Source organism: Panthera leo, chromosome D4 (assembly GCF_018350215.1).
Source record: "Panthera leo isolate Ple1 chromosome D4, P.leo_Ple1_pat1.1, whole genome shotgun sequence".
In the NCBI taxonomy this organism is placed as follows: Eukaryota; Metazoa; Chordata; class Mammalia; order Carnivora; family Felidae; genus Panthera; species Panthera leo.
In genome coordinates this window covers 22535203-22543483 of record NC_056691.1, presented here as the reverse complement: position 1 = coordinate 22543483, position 8281 = coordinate 22535203, and the positions used below count along the sequence as shown (strand labels likewise).

At 39.9% G+C, this 8281-nt stretch overlaps 1 pseudogene; it reads left to right on the top strand.

Annotated features, from left to right (window-relative positions):
- Window positions 1–487: 487 nt before the first annotated feature.
- LOC122204650 lies at window positions 488–8132 on the top strand (annotated as a pseudogene).
- The last annotated feature ends 149 nt before the right edge of the window (window positions 8133–8281 follow it).

Sequence of the window (8281 nt, the reverse complement as noted above, 5' to 3'; positions counted from 1 at the left end):
AAGTGTGCGTGTGTGTATGTGAGTGTGTATATGTTGGGATATGTTGTGTCACATAAGAAAATTGATTTTTTGAAAAGTTCAACAATGGAAATGACCTCTCTTGTAGAATAGAGCAATCATGCAGGTGATAATGATTGCAATTGGAAGTGGCTGGTGCAGGGGAGATAAAAAGGAGCAGGTAGATTTAAAATGTCTTTTGGAGTTGAATCTGAAGTAACTGGTTTAGGGATTGCATGCGAGAGAGGAGAATGAAGGGAAGAGAGGAACTGAAATGATGATAAATGTTGTACCTGTGCAACAGGTGGTTGGTTGAGATATTAGCAGGGAAGGAGTTCAAAAGTGCACATTGGGGAGAGAATCAAGGGAATCAAGGTTCTGTTTGGCCATATTGGGATTAATAAGATGATTAGATATTTGAGTGGAAATGTCAATCATAGAATTACAGTTAATTACAGATTAGAGTTTCGAGCTCAGTGGAGAGGTCTGTGATGGAGACACAAATTCGATAGTCTCCACAAATGGTATTAAAATAATGGGAATACATAAGCTCACCAAGGAAAGCACTGGAGATTAAGAACAGTGGAGCCTTGGAGGAGCCCTGGCCACTCCAGCTTCTCAGTTTTGACTGAAGGGAAGGGCCAGAAAAAAAGAGACTGAGCAAAGTGATTCAGATGTAAGGAGGAAAAACAGCAAAATGTGGAATCACAAAAATTAAGGATGTGTTTTAAGAGGGATCGAGTGGCTGATGGTGTTTAATCTTTCCAAGAATTTGAATAAGATAAAGAATTATAACTGGCAAGTAAATTTGGAAACATGGTGGATTTCAGTGATGATTCCCAATAACCTTGACAAAAATAATCCATAATGTGGGAAAGATAATGAGCTAAGGAGAGATGGCATGGCAGGAAGTGAAGTCTGGGCCATAAATAAGCCATTCAAGAACTTTTGCTATGAAAAGGAGCAGAAGAGTACTCCAGAAACTGGAAGTAGACCATGGGGTCAGTGGAGATTGTATGTGGTCAGTAGAAATGGATGATAATGTGACATCATGAAGAATGTGTATGCGTTGATGGGAATGATTCAGTAGAGAGGGAGAAATTGATTACCAGGAACTGAATGGATACCCTGAACAGTAGAGAAAGAATGGGGTCTAGACACAAGTATAGGGGTATGTAGGAAGGCATACTTCATCCATTATAATGGAAGGACAGCCAGAGACTACAGGAAAAGAACCAGGGAAGGCAGTGGACTTAGTGGTGGTAAGTAAGATAAGGCAGTTTCTTTTAGATGCTTCCTTTTTCTCAAATATGAGGCAATATCATTAGCTGAGAGTATGTGTGTATATGTGTCTTTGGGGAATAGTGGTGCTAGAGGTTCAAGGCAAGAGAAAATATTAAAAGTCCATTTTGGTAAGTAGGTAAGCAAATATATCCTGGAAGAATATTTGAATTATTGAGAGACCCTTTGATTCTCTGGTTATTATTTTCAAATAGTTCTGGTTTTGATTTTCAAATTTAGACCTGACAGTGTGGTTGCATTTCTTTTCCCTAGTAACATTTGACTTAATGGAAAAGAGCATAGAATAGGTACATAGTTGGATTTAACCAAGGTGAGGATTTATCCAGAGGAACATGATCAAAGAAAAGTGGGGCAAGAGAGTTGAGTGAGTAACTCGTGAGTGATTATAATGATAATCCATGGGTTTTAAACAGTGTATGGAAGACAGTACCAACCCGAGAAGTGATAGATTGTGGAAAAGTGAAGTGTCACTGGATTTGGATATATTAGGGATGCATGGTACAATGAAAGCATATATAATAATATAATACAACATAGCATATATCTAATAGAAATTTTGAAGGTGGTGCATTTATTTGATGAAAAGGGAAGGGATGTGATCAGGTGAGTGGTAAAGTGGGGTGCAAGAAAAGACCACAGTGAGGGAGGGAGTGATGAAGTTGAAGGGTTAAGTTCTTGGACACTTTAACCAACACAGTCATGGTGGCTCCAGGAATGGCAGCTGGAGTAAAGTACATTAAAAAAAACCAGAACACCTTAGGTGTTGCTTCTTTCCATGAATAATGTAGAAAGATCAGAATATAGGTAGAGAGCAGCAAACAAACAAGAACAACAAAAGAATGACAGCAGTGAGAGTTATTGGGTAGTAAAAGCTGGGAGCACAAATATCAAAGGAGCACTGACACAGAGATATAGTAAAAGTGACCTGCATCATAGCAATGCATGGTCTTATTAAATAATGGTCAACTTATTTTTAGTACATTCAGATAAATTTGAAAGTTGGAATTCTGTACCTAAAGAGGATTCCCCACCATTAAGAATTTTAGCAAATGTCATTTCTAGAAGATGTCCTTGAATCATAATTTGCCAGAAAGTGATAACAGGCATCCTAATTTCCCAAGCCATAAATGTCTTTAATGCAATAAACTCCAAAATTAATGAGTTTGTTAAAATATGTGGTATAATTATTTCAGGTAGTACACCTACTTTCTGTTGATACAAGGCAGTATTTTCCCCAGTTTAAATACTGACATGAGGCAGTATTTCCCCAAGATCAGTCTCTATGTAATATACAATGTATTGTTTCTTGATAACAGTGTTGACCTACCTCTGATTAAAGTTGATACCGTAGAAATAGGTCAGTGATTGCATGTAATGAATACTGTCTTCTGTACTATATAGTCAATATATCTGCTTCTCAACCAAAGTATGAAAGTGAATTCTATTTAATGCAGTATTTTACTTGACTAGAAAGCTGCTTAGCATGTCAGTCTCATAAAAATCCAATCTCTTTGCAATAAGGAGCAGCTCTCCAATATTGTAACAGCTACAGGGGGACAATAAAGGATGGTACAATTATATTTTCTTACCGGGGGTGACCTCTAGTGTGAAACGATGGCATTTTAGCATTCCTTGGGGTTTGAATTAACAGTGCTTTACCAATTATGGCAAATTTGCTCACCGCCACCATCACAGGTAATTTGCCTTGGTGGTGTTTTCTTGAGCCGTTGTTTGATTTTTGAAGTCGAGAAGTCTATCTGCATCTTTTATTTCTTTTACATTACTTATTTCAAGCCCCCCACCTAGAGGTCTTTACAATTTTATTTTTATAGGTGAGAGATCTATCCCACGTTGCTTATGTTGGCCTATTTGACTTTACTCTCAGCTCACAAGGACCACATTTCAATAGATACCTCTTCATAGGTGTCCTTCCTGGGCCACTTCTTAAGTTATTGCCTCTCACTTCCAAACCCATCCTTTTATAACTCTGTATCTCTGTGTTGCAGGGCCTGGGACTCCGCACACCACAGTTCTGCTTGGCCAGCTGCTTCCCTAGTAGGCTCTGTCAGTAGGGACATTAGAGGTTCCGGATGAGGAAGCAGGGATTTGCTCCTCCCCCTCTACTTCCTGTTCTTACCCCGTCTCCCCAGCGATGCGGCTCCTCCCTGGCAGCAGCAGTTCCTTCCCGTAGGTGCAACTGACTTCATTTGCAGCGTGTTTTAACACCACCTGAACAGTGTCCCTATTTTCAGAATCTAAGTTTCCCCTGAGGAGGTTCTTCTTTTAAGTTTGTAAACTTTGATACTTTGAATCTCTTCCTTTTGTTTCTCCCAGGCCCCAGAGACAGTAGCTGCCTCCTACAATCACATCTTTAATACCTTGGAATTCTCTTCTTTCTTTCTTCAGTTATCTAGTTTCAACTTTATACCTAATCAAAATTCTTTATATTATATTCTCTCTGTTAAAATAACTGGTATGGTTCCTAGTTCCGTATTAGATCGGGACCTGACTGCTACTCTGCCTCTGCCTTCCATTTCCTAATACACATGAAGTAAAAACCACACATTTACTAATAGTCTCCAGTCCTTGCTTTCAAGTTAATTATTATTTTCAATATAAGAGGCAGTATGTCTTTTTAGATAAGAATAGAGGCTGTTTGTTGAATTAGGTAGATCTGGGTTCAATTCTGTTCAGCTGTTTGAACCTCTCTGAGTCTCAGTTTCTTTATGTGTAAAGGAGGAAGATTGTCTACCTCCAAGGACTGTTGAAGGGATTTCAGGATAAGACATAAAAAACACTTAGCACAGTGTCTGGCACAAGAAAAACATTCATAAGTGATAGCTATGAAAGTTTTACAAATTCTTTTCTGAATAATATTAAAGGGACTATACTCCTCAAATAAAATGAGGCAAAAAAAACCCCTAAATAAACATGTAGATAAACAAAACAAAAAAATAAAACAATAGTCCCTAGCCCCAGCAAGATATGTGTTTTTTTATGAATCAATTTTAGGTTACTGATTGAATTTAAAGTAATGTTTACCTCATGCCCCTTTCCCTTCCTCCACAGTGAAAAAAAGGGAAGGTGGAAAAATGAAGAATGAGTTAAAATTAACTTCAGGTCCACAATTTTTCTCTTTTTACACATAACACAGTCACTTACTCAGTATTTTTTTTTTTTTTTTGTATACAGAATGCTAATCTTCTATTTTATTAATTAATTTAGCAGTTATATATTGAACACCTAAAATGAGGGAGCTTGGAAGGATTTTTTACTGAATCTTTTGGGAGATAAAGAAAAAAAGGAGATTCAGAGAATCTGTTTCCAGGTTTCTACCTGTTCTGGGGAGACAGGGCAAGAGCTAAATGTGAAATAAGGTAGAAAATTATAATACCTGTAAGAGAGATATAATCTGACTATAGTTAAGAGTTTGAATATGGAAGCATTTCTTCTAGCGAGAAGGTTAGGGATGGCTTTGTGGACAAGATACCATTTGAGCTGGGTCTTCCAATGTAGGTAGAATCCAATGTAAGATTGGGAAGGGCAGGGGAGAACCAAAGCATGAAAGAATTAAATAGATAAAGTGTTTGGCTAGAGAACCGCATGTAGTTCCTTTTGACTATTGTTAATGGTGCACACAATTAAAGTGTTGGATCGTTAGTGTGGGGCATGGCCACAGAGGGTCTTTGACTTCAGGTTAAAGAACATAGACATTAATACAAAATCATTAAGAGGGCTTCAAAATGTTTTTAGGACAAAAGAGAAAAATCAGGACTATTTTAAGGAAAGGCAGTCTGACAGTATTGGAGAAATTTGGTTGGTGTCTGGTATCTAGAGCCATTTGGATAATATTGCAATGGGCTGGGCAAGGGGACAGAAAACTTCCCTTTGGTGGTAGGAAGGGACAGGAGACACAGATAGGACATAAGTGTATTGAATTTACAGAACCTGTCCACTGGGTGAATATAAACAGTTGGGGAAAGGAGGAAACCAAACACCTATGGAAATTTTGAACTGGGTTTAGCCATAGGGATAGTAGTTACCTTGGCAGAACTAGAGATTGTGGAGGAGGAACAGAAGATGTGACGCTTTCAGGGGGAAGTTGGGATTGATGAAGTTAAAGTGTCTGTAAGACATTCAGGAAGAATCATCTTATATGCAGACAGGGAGGGAAGTCAGTGTTTAAGATGCAAATTTGTGTGTCACTGAAATACAAATGGTAGGTCTATTGTATAATTAGATGAGATTGATGAAAGAGCAAACAGAAGAGAGGCAAGGACTGATCCATGTATACCTGCATCTAGAGCAGGTATTGGCAAATTATGGCCTGTAGGCCAAATCTGGCCTATTGTTTATTTGTGTAAATAAAGTTTTATTGGAACACAGCCATGTTTGTTCATTTGCATATTGCCAGTGACTGCTTTTGTACTATAAAGACAGAGTCCAGGATAACAGATACTATGCGGTCCTCAAAACATAAGATATTCACTGTCTGACCCTTTACAGAAAATATTGACTAACCTTTGATTTAGACAGTGGGGGAAGAATTAGAATCCAGAGAAAGACTGGTCAGATTTAAAAAAGAAAAGAAAAATGAGTCCGGGTAGGCAAAGAAGAGTTTTCAAAAGAGACTGAAGGAATCAACAGTATCAAATCCAACAATAGCATTTCCCAAAAGATACACAGAGAAAATAATGGGTAATCCAAGAAATACTGATCTCCTTAGTTCATCCCAGGCTGGGGTGGGCCTGAGATGACCAGAACCTTCAAGACTTCCAACAGGGTTGCCAGAATTAGCAAATAATAATACATGACACCCAGTTAAATTTGAATTTTAGACTTTAAAAAATTTAATACAAGTAAGTTCCAGGTAATATTTGAGACATGGTTTTTCTAAAAAAGAAAAATCTTCTTTGTATGAAATCCGAATTTAACTAAATGTTTTACATTTCTCCTGGCAAACTCAGCCACGAGCAGCCTCATCCAGGGCTTGTAGGGGACTGCCTGAGTGAGGAGGTCTGATGGTAAATCAGGTGATGGGCAAGGGTGATGGGCAGAATTGGGCATTTCCTGTTCCATTCTGATACTGTGATCACGGCCAAGAAGGGGGCTACTAAAATCGCTAGATCCAAAGTTGCTAAAGGTGTTTGTGTTTCATGAGCCTGAAGAGGGCACAGTAGGTCAGGGGTAAGGCCTTCTGACTAGCACAGCCACGGGAGGCAGCCTTGAACCTCTCTGATTTCATATCAGATACCTCTGTCTTGGGTGAAGTGGCTATTCACTTTTAGTAACATTGAATTGAGCTACATGGTGATAGCTCTAGTAATATGTGTGCAGTCTATAAATAAGAGCTTCATCATTATTTTCAATTATTTAGTAAGAATTATTTGCAAAAATAAACAAGTGAGACTACATCAAACTGAAAAGCTTCTGCATAGCAAGGGAAACCATCAACAAAAATGAAAAGGCAACTCCTGAATGGGAGAAAAATATTTGCAAATTTTCTGAGGAAGGGTTAATTTTTTAAATATATAAAGAACTTCTACAACCCAATAGCAAAAAAGAGAAAAACAAAAAATCAGGTTAAAAATGGATGGATCTGGATAACATTTATTCAAAGGAGATGTACAGATGGCCAACTGGTGTATGAAAATGTACAGTGCTCAATATCACTAGTCATCAGGGAAATGCAAATCAAAACCACAATGCCTGCTTCACGGCACCCTGGGGCCCACCACCTCCACCAGAAGAAACCATCCTGCTTATCATGACTCTGGCATGTGCAAAGCTGGCTTTGCTGGGGATGATACCCCCACCCCCGCCCAAGCCATGTTCCTGTCTACTGTTGGGCACCCCTGAAACCAGGGCATCATTGTGAGCATGGGGCAGAAGGACCACTTGGGTGATGAGGCCTAAAGCAAGAGTGGCATCCTGACCTTTAAGTTACCCCATCAAGCATGGCATCATCACCAACTGAGACAACATAGAGAAGATCTGGCACCACACCTTCTACAACCCCAAGAAGCACCCAAGGCTGCTGACTGAGGCCCCCCTGAATGTCAACACCAACTGAGAGATGATTCAGATCACATTTAGACCTGCTACACTCTGCCTATGTACATGAACATCAGGCCGTGTTGTCCCTGTATACCTCTGGCTATACCACTGGTATTGTTATGGAGTCTGGGGGCCAGGTCACTCACACAGTGCCCATCTATGAGGGCTATGCCCTGCCCCATAGCATCCTGTACCTGGTCCTGGCTGGCTGAGACCTGAAAGACTATCTCATGAAGATCCTCATGTGGCATGCCTGCAGCTTCACCAGAGTGGCTGAGTAAGAAATCCTGAATGACATCATGGAAGTCTGTTATGTCTCAGAGCAGGAGATGGGGTCACTGCTGCATCCTCCTCTTCTCTGGAGAAGAGTTATGAGCTGCCCAGTCATCAGGTGATCACCATTGGCCACAAGCAGTTCTGGTATCCAGAGGTGCTCTTTTAGCCCTCTTTCCTGGCTATGGAATCCTGTGGCATCCATGGGACCACCTTCAACTTCCACTGTGAAGTATGATGATGACACACTGTACTCCTACAAGGTGCTGTCTGGTGGGACCACCATGTATCCTGGATCACTGACAGGATATGGAAGGACATCATGGCCCTGGCCCCACAGCACAATGTAAATCAAAAGCATCACTCCTCCTGAACATAGTTAAGTACCCAGCGTGGATGGGGGTTCCATCCTAGCCTCACTGTCCACCCTCCAGTGGATGTGGATCAATAAGCAGAAATATGAGGAGGTAGACCCTGCCATTGTTCTCCACAAATACTTCTAAATGGACTTCAAGCAGATGCATAGCATTTGCTGCATGCATCAAATGTTTCCAAATAACTTCCAAATGCATCCAAATAATTCAGGAATGTAAAATTTCCCTGCCAAATGTATATACACCTCATGCTAGCCTCGTGAAGCTGGAATAAGCCT